General features: G+C 41.3%; 1 long non-coding RNA gene across 1 annotated transcript; it reads left to right on the forward strand.

Annotated features, from left to right (window-relative positions):
• Positions 1-257: 257 nt before the first annotated feature.
• On the forward strand, positions 258-15,085 carry LOC135232903 (uncharacterized). Its single transcript, XR_010323527.1, has 3 exons — positions 258-1,351; positions 6,735-6,873; positions 9,745-15,085. It is a non-coding gene; the product is annotated as an uncharacterized LOC135232903 (long non-coding RNA).
• Positions 15,086-16,608: the final 1,523 nt, after the last annotated feature.

A 16,608-nucleotide genomic window follows, 5' to 3' on the forward strand; every position in this document is an offset into this window, starting at 1 on the left:
CTGTCTTTGTCACAAATTTTTAGTTTCCTTGAAGGGTTAGGAGTTAAGTTTAAACAAGGTGGGCCATATTCTTTAACACAGGTTAGCACTGTAGGAGATTGAAACTTCATTCTACAGAGAAAAAGTGAAAAAGACACGGGCTTCATCCCACCTGAGGGCAAGCGATCTGGATTCTTGTCTTACTCATCTAGTGCTGCTATAACAGAAATATCACAAGCGGATGGCTTTAACAAAGAGAAATTTATTCTATCACAGTCTAGGAGGCTAGAAGACTGAATTCAGGGTTCCAGGAGAAGTCTTTCTCCCTCTGTCGGCTCTGGGGGAAGGTCCTTGTTATCAATCCTCCCAGGTTGAGGAGCTTCTCCATGCAGGTACCCCGTGTCCAAAGAACATGCTATTCTCCTGGCTCTTGTTTCTTGGTGGTATGAGGTCCCCAAACCAAACCAAGGCTGTTGCTATCGAGTCAATTCTGACTCATCGTGACCCTCTAGGACATAGAACTGCCCCACAGGGTTTCCAAGGAGCAGCTAGCTGGTGGATTCGAGCTCCTTACCTTTTGGCTAGCAGCAGAGCTCTTAACCACTGTGCCACTAGGGCTCCAAGGACTGCTCCAAGGGGAGTTAATTCTGCTGCACTTCTAGCCTACTCTTCACAAAGGCAGAGTCAGCTTCTGAGGCTTCAAAGAAAGGGCCCAGGCAGGGAGAAGCAGATAAGGCAGTGGAAAGTCCCTGGAGCACACAGAAATGATGAAACCCAAGGGATATGGGTGGGGCCCGACAGTGTCAGTCACAGCCTCCAACTCTGATTTGCTTAGTCTCCAAGCCTGAAGGTGGAGGCAGCAGAAGGGCCCCCAGAGGACTCTTAACTCCATGAATGTGAGCAAGACAGAAAGGGAGAGGCTGAGGACAAGTAGAGCTGGCCTGGGAGGGCACAGCACCAAAGCAGGCATCCCTGTTGAAACTGAGTAGCCCCGGAGAGTATGGTGCTTTTTCCCTACTGAGGGCCAAGCTACACTCTTTCTGGAGCTGCTGGGGCCTGGCCTTGCCTGTACCTGAGTGTCTGGAGTAACATTCGAGGGTTGGAGAAGGGAGTGTGTAGGTGGCTCTGTGGAACATCAGCCATTAGACTAGATTTTTTAGGGACCGAAGCCAGAATGGATTTCCCAAGCATGACTAGCAGCTAGGCCAGAATGCCTGGGTTTCTGAATGGGGAGCACGTACAGCGGAGTGGGAGGGAGCCTGAGGGGCAGGTGTTGGGTCTGGGGCCCTAGGGGGAACGGGATGAATACCAGTTCTACGAGAGAGAAACCAGGAAGGAATGGAGGCCAGACCCACGGTCCTGGAAGGAGGAGGTGGGTAAGAATCAAAGGGTGGGCCCTGGTGGAGGAGATGATGGGGTGAGGGATACAGGAGGGCTGGACATTAGATCTCTCTGCTGTTGGGAGGGGCTGGAAACCTGTAACCAGGGATACCTGTTGTGTTTTGTCCCTGCCCAGTATTCAGTCATCCTTCCTCTCTTAATAGGAGCTTCACCAATAATTTGGCTTAAATTACTCATTTTGTTGGTGAGGAAACTGAGGTCTAACCACAGGAATTAGTTTTCAAAGTAATGAGACAAGTTAGTGACAGAACCAAGGTCAGGAGGCAGATCTCCCAACTCCTAGTTCAGAATCCTTTTTGGAACATAACCCTCACTTTTAGGAGAAGTGTAAGATTCCCAGTGCAGATACCATACACTTTTTTTTTTTTTAATCCTTTAGTGCACAGAATTGGATTAAGCATGATCTTTCGTCTCCACAACATCAATTGGTCTATGCTTGCCCTTGTTTTTGAATTGTATAAAAGGGACATGACAAATACATTGTCATCTGGGACTGGCTTGCTTATTTTAAATAATTTTATTATATTTTCAAACCCACAAAACAATGAAAGAATATCATGAACCTTTATATACGCACCACTTAGCTTCAGCAGCTATCAAGATTTGGCCACATTTGCTTCATCTATCACATTTTTCTTTCTCTTGAAATATTTTAAAGCAAATCCTAGAGATCTTATTTCACTTGCGCGTACGTCATACTCACCTCTAAAAACAGTTGACATTTTCTTATATAGTCATCATTATCATACCTAACAAAATCAACACTAATTCTTTAGCACCATCTAATCCCAGGGACCTGCTAATTTGATTTACCGTTATGAAACTAGAATTCATCTGTGGTGTCCTGTTTGGTTGTAAAATATTCTACTTATCCATTGTGTCCGTCCATTCTCTTGTCAATGGGCACTTGGGTTATTTCCGTTTTTTTTTCTTTGCCCTTATGGACAGTGAGTATTTTTGCATATATATGTCTCTTGGTGCATATATGCTAAAATTAATTTTGGATGTTACCTAAAACTGGAGTTGCTGGGTCAAATATTGTGCAGTGTCCAAACCTGTGTTTTCAAAAGTGGTTCTATCAGTTTTGACACTAACCAGCAATATATTCAAAATCCCATTGATTTACAACCTCTCTAATACTTGCATGTGTCTACTGGGTTGTAAAGTAAAATTCATGTTTTTACTGTGGTTACATTCAGAAAAGTTTGAAGAACATTGGTTTAAAGAGTCAAATACTTACCTTAGGTTGTTACAAAACCCAGCAGTCCTTGGGTCCTCCTTCCATTCCCCACTCCCCAGAGACAATCACTCTCAGCTCCTTTAACTGTTTATTTTGTATTTATCTCCGTAACTCTAAATAACACACTTATAATGTTGCTTTTTAATTTTTCAGTTTCAAGTGCTGTTTGTTATTCTTTCTACTATGGAAGATGAAGGTTTCTGCTCTTGTTTTACCACTCCCTCTCCCTTTCCTCCATCATTCCTGTATAGTTCAATCTTTATTTTCATTAATTCGGTGTTCCAGGTTCACATGATTCCAAGTCGAAGTCAGTTGCCGTTGAGTGGACTCCAACTCGTAGCGTCCCTATAGGACAGGATAGAACTACCCCACAGGGTTTCCAGGGAGTGCCTGGTCTATTTGAACTGCGGACCTTTTGGTTAGCAGCCGTAGCTCTTAGCCATTACGCCACCAGGGTTTCCTTACGTTATTAAGATTATGTAAATGCAATCCATGGCTGAGACGTGTAATATATTCTGTTTTCTTTTCCTTTCTTGCGTAACTTTTTGTTTTCTCTACAGTTAATAATCATCTTGTTTATTTGGTTTCTTAGTTACCTTAGTAAACTACCAGTCGCCTCTGAGTCGACTCCTACTCATGGCAACTGCATGTGTGTCAGAGTAGAACTGTGCCCCATACGGTTTTCAAGGGCTGGTTTTTCAGAAGTAGATTGCCAGGCCTTTCTTCTGAGGTGCCTCTGGGTAGACTTGAGCCTCCAACCTTTGGTTAGCAGCTGAGTGCGTTAACCATTTGCACCAACCAGGGGCTCCGGTTACTTTAGTAGTTACCAATACATTAGTTGCAAAACTCTCTGCCAGTTGTCTAAATCACCTCTCAATATGTCCAGACACACCAGGTGTTCCACCCAGTGAGCTATTTGTCCTTTTCGTCTTCTCTTCTCCTTGTCTTCCTCAGTCCCAGCCCCCAAGGCCATCACCCCTCTCTCTCTCTGGTGCAGAGATCACACTACTTATTGTTCGAGCCACTGCAGTCTGGTTTTCACACGTATCACATCTTTCTCAAGGTCCTTTTTGTATTTCTAAACTCAGTGGATACTTTTCTGGTTCTCACCTTAACCACTCAGCAGCATTTGACATGGCTGACCTCTGACTTCCTTGAAGCAGTCTCCCCACACCTGTTTATCATCTGTCTCTCTGCCTTGGTTTGTGTTCTTCCAGAAGCAGACCCTGAAATAAGGATTTAAGTTCAAGTAGTTTATTTGGGAGCTGCAAGGGTCACTGGGAGAGGAGCAAGGATCTGATGCAGGGAAGGGAAGGCAGCCAATAATGGGTGAATTATTAAGCCTGCTATCTCAGTGGGTGACTGAACCTAAGTCCAGTGGGGAAACTCTGGGAAACAATGAAAAACACACACTTCAGAATTATCCCACCTAAGGTGTGAGGCAGCTGGGGTATTTATATACTGACTTCTCAAAGTAATTGGTTAAGAGAAGCTTTGGGAGTAGGGTAGGGGTTTAATTCCCTTGTACTTTTAGTCTGATGGTTGCAGGCAGAGCAGCCTTCTGGAAGTTGACCGGAAGGGTCTGAGGGGTGTTAGAATCTGAAGGATGGAGAGAGAGGCACTGACAGTGTCTCCTATAATCCCCGTATAGAATGTAAGTTCCATGAAGGCAGGGACCTTGTGTGTTTTGTTCAATTCTAGATCCCCAAATGCCTGGCGTATTAAAAAACAAAACAAAACCCAAACCAGTTGCTGTTGAGTCAATCCTGACTCATGGCGACCTCGTGTACATTCAAGTAGACTTGTGCTCTATAGGGTTTTCAATGGCCGATTTTTTGCAAGTAGATAGCCAGGCCCATCTTCTGAGGCACCTCTGGGTGGACTCAAACTTCAAACGTTTTGGTTAGCAGCCATACACATTAATTGTTTGCACCACCCAGGGACTCTGCTGGCACATACATATTATTTTCATGAATAAATGAATGAATAAGTGAATTCATTAATTCAGTTGTGAAGGTCCAGCAAGAGGCTAAACAAACTGCAATGGTAGATACTGGGGAAGCTAACGCTTTAGGTAAGGGAGACTTATTTTTTAGGGAAAAAGAAGTGAGGAGAAACTTTACAGTAATAAAGAGGAACTTGGCAACAATTCAGCTCAGGCTATTCATGGACTTCAAATGAAATGAGATGAAGTCACTGGGCCCTTAATAATACCACTGAGCTGCTGAATTAGTCAACCTCAGAGACTCCCTCTAGTCTTGTACTGTGATATGTTACCCTTGTTATGGTTTTAGTTGAGACAACTATTATTTGCAACCCAAAGCGTCCCTACAGATATAAGCTCTATTGTAAAAACTTGGTATATAATTATATAACTTCTATGTGTTTTAGTTTCTTCATCTGTAAAATGGGGATAATAATACCTCCTTTATAGAATTTCTATGAAGATTGAGTTAACATATTTAGACCTGTGCTTGGCACAGAATAAATGCTCAATCAATGTCAGTTGTCATTAGTGTTTAATTATTATTTTAAAAAACACAACATTTAAAAAAATTTATTTTTATTGTTGTTGAGAATATACACAGCAGAACAGACACCAATTCGACAATTTCTGCATGTACAATTCAGTGACATTGATTACATTCTTTGAGTTGTGTAACCATTCTCACCCTCCTTTTCTGAGTTGCTCCTCCATCATTAACATAATCAACATTTTTTATACTATGTGTTAACTAATTGTTCTATGTTCTTAAAAGTTGCAGTTTCCCAGAATTAAGTATTTTTAGTTGAATTTCCAATTAAAAAAATTTACATTAATATATCATGGTCACAGAATGTGGTATGTATTATTTCTGCCCTTTTTGGCATAAAATTGGAATGGGTTTTATAAAAATGGGTTTAGTGATGAAACAGTTATATTCTATTTCTGAAAGTTAATCTTCAAAATACATTTATTAATGCTACATTATTAATTGTGTTGTTCAGACCAACCAGTTAATTCCCATATATAATTAAATCTGAATTTGTCCTCCCTTTTCAACTTTATAATCTTTCCAAGATCTACCTCCCCTTCTTATATTCTAATCGGGCATCATTTTAACTTCTCAAATTCTGGTTTGTTTCTATACTCAGTTCCTCACCTCTGAGACCTTCCTGTTCTCTAGCCTCAAAATAATTTTCATTATCAGTATTCTGGAAAATGACTCCCAGCCATGGCTCTCCTACTCCTACTCCTGGGCCCCTTATTAAACAACACTTCCTCTTGCTCTATTGTGAGCAGGAAGTGTCTGAAACCAAAGTTCCTTCTTTCTAGACACTGTCAAATTCCAACCCTCCTCTCTCCCCCATCAGCCAATGGTCCTGGCACTCAGTCTCGGGCCCCATTATTGCTCTGGTTTTCTGCTGCAATGGTTATTACACTTTTATATCTGAAGGCTAATTTTTTGAGGGCAAAAGACACTATGGAACTACCCACTTTATCTTACTTAGGTTTCATTGGCATTTTTATAATGGAGATAGGGAGAAGAGTTTTCAGTGTGAACTAAGGAGCCAGGAGCTAGACCAGTCCTGCAGTGATATCTTTTGCACTTCTCTCTGTTGTTTCCTTCTTTCCTGACCCTTCTTTACTCCCCAGACCAGTGGCATTTTTTGTCTTCCAGAGCTGAATTTTCTATTATTTATATGTTCAGTTAACATTTGCTAAGCTCCTTTAAATGTGTCATGTACCATGCTCAGCCTTGGGCATGTACCTGTAGATAATTCAAAATTATTGCCTTTAATAAGCTCATAGCATCGTGAGAGAAATAACCTTGTGAACACTTAATAAGATCACAGTGTGAGAACTGCTAATAGAACTATAGGCAACACAGCCTGGGTGGGTCTGGGTAGGAAAATCAAGTCAGGCTTCCCAGGAGAGGTGACAGTTTGAGTTGGTCCTTGGAAAGCAAGTAGGAATTTCTAAGGATGACAAAAGTAGCAGAAGGCTAGCATTCCAGACATGTTCAATGATAGGCTGTGTTAATTATCTAAAGCTGCATAACAAATGACCCCAAACTTAGTGGCTCAAAACAACAATAATCATTTCTTATCTCTCATGATTTCTGTGGGTCAGGAAATTGGAACTGACTTGGCTGAGCAGTTCTGGCCCAGGTTCTCTCATGAGGTTGTGGTCAGGTGTCAGCTGGTGCTGCAGTCATTTGAAGACTTGACTAGAGTTGAAGGATCTACTTCCAAAGGAGCTCATATGGATGGTGAGTTGGTGCTGGCTGTTGGTGGGAGGCCTCAGTTCTTCTCCATGGAATTCTCTTGACAGGAGTGTTGTGAGGCTTGTCCTCACAACATGGTGGCTGGTTTCCTCCATAGAGAGGGTAATCCAAGGGAGCAAGGCAGAAGCTGAAATGTCTTTTATTCACTAGACTTGGAAGTCACATGACTTTACTTCTATATTCTATTGGTCACATAGGCCAGCCATAATTCAGTGTGACAAGGGACTGTACAAGGGTATAAATATTAGGAGATGAAGATCATCGGGGGCCATTTTGGATGCTGGCTACCACAGGCTAGGCATGGCTGAGGTAGTGTACTTGGGTTCTGAATGGATAGAAATGAGGCTGAAAAGCTAGTTGTGGGATAAGTTGTCAAGAGCTAAGGAGTTTGACATTTAAACAGTCCTGCCGCAGACTTTGTGAGAGTTCAGCTGTTTCCATCAGGGTCACATTGAGGGTGTGGTTGGCCAGAGATCACTTGCATGGCAGGGTCAACCATACACTGCCCCCACCCCTGAAACAGTTCTTCCTGCATCACACCCTTGAAAGCAGAAGTAGCTCAGGGTCTGACCTGAGCAGGACAGTGGAAAAAACTACTCTTTCCTGGAGTAAGACAGGAAGGAAGTTGCACTGGTTGGGGGAGAAGAACCACAAACATTTTTATGTGGTTTCTTTTGCTTCTGGAGCTGAGGAGCTTGAATGCAAATGTCAAAGGGCAATAATTTCTTACCAGTTCCATGGGGCAGGTCATTTCTGGAGAGCGGGTCAGATATGTCTTAAGATAGTTGACTCTGTTCAATTCCAAAGAGGTGGGCACAGGCCTAGGAAACCACAGTAATTGTATTATTTTCCTCCCAGTCATATTGACTATACAAACAGTATTATGACAATATTCAAGAAAATAAGAAAAAGCAACACATAGTCCCACCACCATAATATATCAGCTTTCCTATACTCACTGACAGGCCTCATCCCTGCTCAAGTATCATTTACCAACTTGTGATCAGACAGGTTTAATTCTGTATCATGGCTTTGTTGTTTAACACTTTATCATAAATAGTTTCATGTAGCTCCATAAGGCTTATAATTTTAATGGTTATATAATATTCCATTAAGCCGAGAGATTTTACTATTTTAGGCAACTCTGCACAGAATAATTTTCTACATATAGTTTTTTGCTTCTTAGGAATTCCTTCCTCAGGTTATCATTTTTAAGATGACACAACTGGGGCAAATTGGATGCACATTTTGAGACTTCTTACTACTCACTACCAAATGATTTTCCAAATGGGTTGTATGACATAAATTCGATTTGTCTCCTCTAAATTTTATTTATTTTGTTGTACATTCTATTTTTAAGCCAACATTTGTAAAGTACTTAATAGTTTCAACAGTTTCATGTATTTCATATCAAGCACCCTCACAAAGTCTGTGGCAGGACTGTTTAAATGTCAAAGTCCTTAGCTCTGACAAGTTGGTATGACTTCTACTTCCTGAGGCAGATACTTTAGTGGGTTAACTCTCTCTTCTGTGTCTCTCCCCAACAGGCAGACTGGAAAAGCTATGTACATGCTTTCTCAGTCTGTCTTACAGCTAGGAGTGGTCATGTGATTCCGCTCTGGTCAATGAGATGTAAAGGAAGGTCTGCAAGGGCTTCTGGGAAAGCACTGGCTTTCCTGATGGGCAGAGGGGTTGATACCTCCCCTCCCTGCACTTCCTGCCTAGAATGTGTAAGTGATGCTTGCAGCTTCAGCAAACTAAGCTATGAAGGAGCAGAAGTAATAGGAAGGGAAGGAAACTGATTCACAGAGGAACAGATATACCGTAAGGAGGCTACATGGTCCCTGAGAGAGTGGTGGAGAGTGAGCCCTGGAGCAGCCTGGGCTCTGGGGGTGTTTTCCAATATTAGTCCTGTTCCCTCACATGGTCACACCTGAGCACACAAGTATCTTCACATACAGTCCTCATTTTCTTGCAGAAATTTGGGCAGGTCTCTATTCCTAGCAAACAGTCAAGCCTGCAGGGAACATGGCTGTTTTCTTGAAATTTCTACTCCATGTCAGTGGACTCAAAGGATCAAGGGCTACTAGGGATTTTATTTTGCCCAGTTCACATGAGGAGAGGTGGGTGTTCACACCAGAGGCCCCTTGTTTGCTGTCTGAACTACTTGTGGCCTGCAGGTAGTGTGAAGGATGAAGCAGCCTGTAAGGATGACAAGCAAACTTCCCTGATTTTCCAACAATTTCAACTTCAGTATTTTGTCCTGTTATCAAAGTATGCCCTCAATTTGTAGCCAAATAAGGCCAAAAGCAACAGGAAAAGGGGCTTCCATTTAATCCATCTATATACCATCTTAGAAGCAGCATTAGTCAGTAGAAAGCCGATCAGGCACAGGACTGCTCTATGGAGACTCAGATATAACCGTGCCTGCTCTGTACCACTGGAATCCACCCAACATAATGGTTAAGAGCATGACAGTGCATCAGGGTTCAATCACTGGCTCTGCCTTCTATCAGCCATGTGACTTTGGGCAAGTTAACTTACCTTTCTGAGCCTCATTTTCTTTATCATATAATTGGAGATCATATTACCCATTGTGGACATTTTTTTGTTTTTAGGCCACCTAATGTCCATTCCTCCCTTCTTTTGTTAATAGCACCCAATTTAGTTTTGGGCAATTATCTCTCCACCATTGTATGCAGTCTTGGTGACATAGTAGGTGTCTTGCCCTTCCTTAACTAAGTGGTTGGTCTCTTGCCTAAAGCTAGGTCAAGCAAACTCTCTAATTTTTAATTTTGAGTTTTGAGCACAGTGATGCAAGGATAGAAAATTAACGTTTGTTTTCTTTCTTCGCAGTGACAGCATCCCAAAGAGACTACCAGTTCCCTGCTGGCAGCAACTGCAAAACCATGGTTTCTGTCTCTTCTAAGTCTGCTTCTTCAACTTGCCCTCCTGTTCTGTGAGGCACCCCATTTCTTTCCAGTAAATTCTATTTTTTACATCTTACCCAGAATTTGTTTCTGTTTTTTTACCCAAAAGGCCCTAACTAATGAACTACTTAACAAAGATTTGTGATTATTAAATTAAATAATCTATGTGAAAAACTTAGCACAGTGCCTGGCGTATAGGATGTGTCCAACAAATGGTATTAAAAAAAATTGTTTTCAGTGAAGTTCTACACAGCAGCTTAGGTTTCCATTCAGCAATTTCTGCACAAGTTGTTCTGTGACATTGGTTACATCAAAGAGTAAATTTTCTGAGTCTGTTAAAGTAAAAACAAAGAGTTTTATTGATGGGGACGCAATTTGTGAATTGGGAAATAGTGCGAGGAGGAATCTACACAGTGCTACAAATTGTGGGGGAATGAGAGAGATATTTATATAAGGAAAAGGGGGAGCTTCTAGGAAAAATTCTGATTGGTTGACATTTACTTTACAATTACAGAGTAGCCATGAAACAATCACAGGGTGATCTAAGGCTCCTTACTCAAATTATATCTTGTTTAACACTAGATAGTTCTACTTTCTAAAATCCTGCTTGTATACATTGCACTATTTTTTCTGAGAACAATTGTTTTTCAAGACTTAATCTTTAACTACAGGTTTCTATCTCTCCTGTTTATCTTATTTAGGAATTTTCTATTAGGGCAGTCAGGGGCTTGAGTCTTAGCAAAGATTCACTACAGGAGCAAAGATGGAGTCTACAGAGGCTAACTTAAACAAAATGGAGTCCAGTGCAGGCCCTGGGCCAGGCATCTCCATTGTGCTAAGGGCCTCAATTTAAGTGTCCTTACACAGTCTCTATTTCTGATCATGAATTTCCATAGAAATTCTTTGATCACTATTATAAGAGTGTCTTCTTCTGCATGGACTTAGTCAATTTTATCTTATTTCTTAGGTGTTTGGTTACTTTAGTGAGCTTTCAAGACCTCATACATTACTCATAAAATGGAAAGTGGACACTATCTAGTTTTTGGTCTTCATCACGCTATGGCTTGGATCTCTGCTTCTGTGATCTTTAAATCTGAGTAAGTGTATGGCAAGGCTACATAGGAGAGACTGATTGGCTTACTGAGAAGGCTGTCCTCAAGGGGTAATATCAGACTCATTTGGAAACCTAGTTTTAAAGTACATAATTCTTTGCATGGCTAATCGTTTTGAGATATGGCTGCCAAAGTTAGATAAGTAGTACACAATACTTTTAATAAACCTTATGGTAACAATTAACCAAAACCCACTGCAGTCGAGTCCATCCTGACTCATAGCGATGCTATAGGACAGAGTAGAACTGCTCCATAGAGTTTCCAAGGAGCACCTGGCAGATTTGAGCTGCTGACCCTTTGGTTGGCAGCCATAGCACTTAACCGCTATGCCACCAGGGTTTCCGTGATAATAATTACAATGACTAAAAAGAGTAAAACAGCCTAAAATAGATTGTAAGTAAGAATTAACATTTTGAGGGAGCAAGCTGAAAAGATTAAAAAAGAAAGGAATAGTCATAGGAGGAATGATGAGTAACTAGATGGCCTTAAGGTGCGTTTTAATAATATCTTGTTCTACTTTTCTAGAGATGTTAATCCATGAGCAGCAAGAGGTATTGGTGATAGCACAGACTCCTCTTTGTTGTGCTAATAAAAAACTAAAGCTATTCTCTTATCAAGGACTACCTTGATGAGGGATTCTAAAGATTTTTGTTGAGTTGTCATTCCATCGGTAATATTATTAGCAATTTGGGCCTTGGTAACAGATACAATGTGAATAGACTTCTCTAATTGTAATATGCTATATGTGGGAACAAATGCCCAAAGAAATGACTAGCCCCATCCAGGTCTATCAGTGATGGGATTATTTGGGAAAATAAGTTCTCTCCTGTGTGCAGTTATTAATTTTAATTCACTGGTCTAATATAAACTATCATTACATGAATGGATATTTAATAGAATTCTGAGGGTACCTGCAGTGCAATGACCCTGCATATTCCAACCATCTAAATATGGCAAGACCTAATTAAAAAAAACCTGTTGCCATTGAGTTGATTTTGACTCATAGCGACCCTAAAGGACAGAGTAGAACTGCCCCATAGGGTTTCCAGGGAGTACCTGGTGGATTCAAACTGCCGACCTTTTGGTTAGCAGCTGTAGCTCTTAACCACTGTGCCACCACGGTTTCCAAGGTCTAAATATAAGGTTCAAAATTGGATTTCTTTCTTAAATAAGTAGATCCCATAGATAATAGATAAGAAAAACATATCTATATGGAGCAGATAATGTGTCAATCCTGGTTTGTTTATTGGGAAAGGAAATGTTTTGATAGACTTTTTGAGCCAACCTTCAGTTAATGAATTGTTATAAATGGACAAACCTCTAAATTCTAGATGGTCTCTGAGTTGGGTACAAATTAGAAAAATTTGGTCATTAGCATGACTGCTATTTACTAATGAAGGCTAATATTGGGAATTACCCATTAAAAAAAGGCATTGTTCAGGCCTGGAGCATCTGGTGGGATCTACTCAAAAATGAGTGAGGTTAAAACAAGGTGCTAATGGATAGGTTGATAATTCTGGAGGATGCTATAATTTGACATGAATGACTCATTTGAATAGTTTTTCAAAATCAATAGTAAAGTTAGGTATGAATTTAAAACTGGGAAGGCAAGAGGATAAATAAGGTCTTGTACAGATTGAGGAGAGGAGTGACATATGCAACAGTCAATTAAATTGCTGGTGTTACCAAATGACTGAGCTAACTTAATAAGGGCATTGTCTTTCTAAGTGTTAATGGAGGTTATTAGAAGCAGTAAGGTAAAATTCAAGTAAAGCTTTATAATGAAGAAAAACTATTCAGAAATAATACAATAAGGCAAAGAGTGTAAGAATAATCGCAACAATAAAGCAGGTTCTACAAATATCTATCATAAAAGCTACCAGGAAATAAACCCAAGTTGGTGGAATAAAGCTTTTTCAAATACTGTAAGTATTAAACAGAGTGCAATGACTTCAATAATTAGTATTACCGAGGAAGTAAATTGCAAGAGTGAAGTATAGCTAATAAATAAGAAAAGCTACTATTATGAAACACCAAAAACAAACAAAAAAACCAAACTAAACCCGTTGCCGTCAACTCGGTTCCAACTCATAGCAACCCTATTGGACAGTGAAGAACTCACCCATAGGGTTTCCAAGGAGCGGCCGGTGGATTTGAACTGCTGACTTTTGGTTAGCAGCTGAGCTCTTAACCACTATGTCACCAGGGCTCCATTACAAAACAAAGTCTAAAAATTTCCACAAGTTGCCTGAGGCCTTGTTCCGTGATCTTGGGAGTAGTCATCTAATTTAGATGTCGTTTGCATCTGGCCACAAGGGTGTTTAAGGATAACCTTCAAGTTTCCAGGTGGCTGGTAAGCCTAAGCTTCTACCTAGTGTGAAAACCTGCAGGTCACGACAAGCATGTATTTATAGCCATTTGAAGGTGAGAGCTGTATGAAGTCTAGTTGCCATTCTAACATAGGCCCAAAGGGTAAGGGGTATCACTTAGGTGAGATTTTAAGACACTTCGATGAGTTGTGATGACAGCAGGTGAAATAATGTGAAACTTTATGTGCTGCGGCTTCAAAATCTTATTACTAATTTTTTTTTTTAAGGTTTCAATCATCTTATCCTAGGTGAGTATTGATATGTAGAGGTCGAATCATAGGGACATAGAGGGATCTGGGCAAAATGAACTTCTGATTGGGTCCTAACCATAACTTAGTGGTAGGATCTTGGTAACAATCTTCCTTTTCCGTATTTCGATTCATCAAGCTGAGCTAATAGCTGTCATTTTAAAGGACTTTCTGAAGTTATTTCATGAAGACTGGAGTCCTCTATGAATAAACCTGAGGGACTTCTTTTTCAAGAGTCCCTTCCATAATGTCCCCAGCTATTACAGGGGTCATGATAATTTTGGATGTAGCCTGCTTTGCTGCTTTATCAGCTAAATTATTTCCTCTGATTACTTTGGTCTGAGACACTCTCTTTGGCTGACCAGGAAGGAATTTTTATAACAGCTATTTCAGAAGGGAGTAAAAAAGTACCTGATAATTAGGGAAACTTAAGGCATGGGTATTCATTAAAGCTTACTACAGTTTGATTACAGCTTTCCGATCTTCTGAGTTAATTTGGAAGGAGCCTGGCTCAGAGGCCTTTAAGTACTTGTATAAAGGCTGAGCTAAAAGAGAAAATTTGGAATCCAGGTTCAGCAGTAGCCACAGAGTCCTAGAGATCCTTGCAGTTGTTTCTTAGTTCCAGGTATAGGGAAAGAAAAAATAGCTTTTTTTTCATTTAGGATCAATAGAAATACCTTCTGCAGAGATTAAATAACCTAAATACTTAACAGAAAGCTGCACCAATTGTAGTATTTTTTTTTTTTTTAGAAATTTTGTGTCCTCTGGCAGATAAATGTTTTGACAAGATTACACTATAGTTAAGGCAAGGCTGTTGGGAGCCAGAACAGACTAGTGAATCTTCAACATATTGCAGCAATGTGGACTTACTGGCAAAATGTAAGTACTTAAAGGCCTCTCTCTGCCACTTTACCAATTCTGACACCAACCATCCCTCCCAAGGCACTCTTGATTTCTGTGCTGGGTTTGATAATTAATTGGAATGGCCACACAGAACGCACAATATGTGGTTTATTAGGGAAATAACAGGTTACAATTCAAGGAGAGGAATGCTCAGAATACAGCTCTTCCATCAGGATAATCTCTTCTCAGCTGTGCTCACAGACATGCTTCTCTCTGGCCTTTCAGCCTTTTCCCTGCTTGGGCAAGTTTTACAAACCCCTTTTAGCTCTGCTGATGAGTGTCCTGAGGGACTCCGCTCTGCCAGTAAGCCTTGGCCTGAAGGTGCTCAGTGTGAACTCTGTGGGTCAGGAAACCTAGCTCCACCAAGTACCTGGAGGAACCCTACTCCTCCAGCAAGCCTCCTACCTGAAGGGATTCAGCTTTCTCACTCCTTGGGATGGAAAGCCCACTTCGCCATCTCCTACTGGTCTCTCCTGCCATTGTTTCTCTGCCACTGATTCTTACCGTCTTCAGTGTTATGGCTCTCTCTCTCTCTTAGTCTCCTGGTTCCAGGAGCTTCTCAGCACAGGGATTCCAGGTCCAAAGGACGTGCTCTGCTCTAGGCTCTTCTTCCTTGGTGGTGATGAGATCCTCTCCTCCCCGCCTCTGAGATGGCTTATTATAAGTCTAGTGCTATGATAAAACTGACTAATCCCCTTGGGTTGGCCATGATCACCTTATTTGCACAGTCCCACCCAGTCACTTGGGTGGGAGTTACAAGAAAGTCCACACAAAAGCAATCCATCACACTGCAGGCCACCTCCTGGCTTTTCTAGCCATGGTTCTTTCATAGTTGGGAATAATTTCCCCCTCCTAATCATTTTATCATTCCAAAGCAGTCATTAATAATTACTCCTTCAGTAGGGCAAAAGAGACCTAAGGGTGAGATTACTCAGGTACCAGCCCTTCAGGTCTGCTGCAGGTGTCTGTCTGATCCAGTCAGGCTCTTCAAAAGTCATCTCAGCTTCATCCTTTCTGGTGTCTGATAAAATTTAACTGAGAGAAGATTATTCCCTTGCTCTGAGCCTCACAAGATGTCAGCATAGCAAAACCTTTAAGGGACTTTAGGTTTGTCTAGCAGTGCCCCCTCCCCTTAGTCTACTCTTTCACTGTTACAGCTTCTACAATTACAGTTTTTACAATCACAATTAACCCTGTTAACAATCAGCATCCACAAGTGAGTCATATAATCCTATCAGCATCTTCCCCATCCTCTCTTCCCCAAACCCATCAGGAAAAGAGGAATCTATTCAGTGGGAATCCTCCTTTGTCCCCCCTCTCCATTTTGAATGTAAACATGCCCATGAAAACATGTAAGCCAGACACTTCAAGCCTTTAGCTCTCCCCATTTTAGAAAGCCAATGTTTAAATTGCCCATCACTATCAAACCAGTACTCTAACGAGATAAGCATGTTCCTTTATACTGAAGAGTCTTCTGATCTGGTTGGAACTTTGAGCATCTGCATCTATAAGCAAAGTCCAGTCCAGAGCAAGCCATCAAATTGTAAAAATCTACACCAGATTGTTGTCAGACATCTTTCTCTTTGTTCGGTTTGGTTTTGGTCAACTTATCCCTAGCCATTCAAGCTAGGACACAATGAGTAGCAGCCTTAGGCTCGAGAGTTCACACACACATCCTGGCACTTCAAACAGCCCCTTCACACTGTCATCCCTAGACCCCTTGGGCTAGGTCAGTGAGTTCCACTCACAAGCTCAGGAGTCCACACACAACTTCCTGCACTTCTGACCAGCCAGCCCTTCCTCTCATTCTCTGGTCCTTAGCCCCTGTGAGCTAGGTCAACTCGTTCCAATAGAATATGTCTTAACTCAGTCCATCTCTTCAATGCAGTACTTCCCCTACTTCCACTCATTAGTGGACCCAGGTGGTTACCCAAGGTAGGCAGACCAAGCTGTCTTCTCACTGTCTCCCTTTAACTTCCAGTCCTGGGAAGAGGTTCCTTCTGATGGGTACTGACTTTTCCTGCCTCAATGCCCCAACAGCAAACCACTTGCTCGAAATTCAAAAAGTGAAACAGTGGTTTTTTTTTTTTTTTTGCAGGTTCTTCCTTCAAATGCATATCTTCTGTTCTCTTAGCCATTCTAGGTGGCTCTGCATGTC

This window comes from Loxodonta africana, chromosome 12 (genome assembly GCF_030014295.1).
Source record: "Loxodonta africana isolate mLoxAfr1 chromosome 12, mLoxAfr1.hap2, whole genome shotgun sequence".
In the NCBI taxonomy this organism is placed as follows: Eukaryota; Metazoa; Chordata; class Mammalia; order Proboscidea; family Elephantidae; genus Loxodonta; species Loxodonta africana.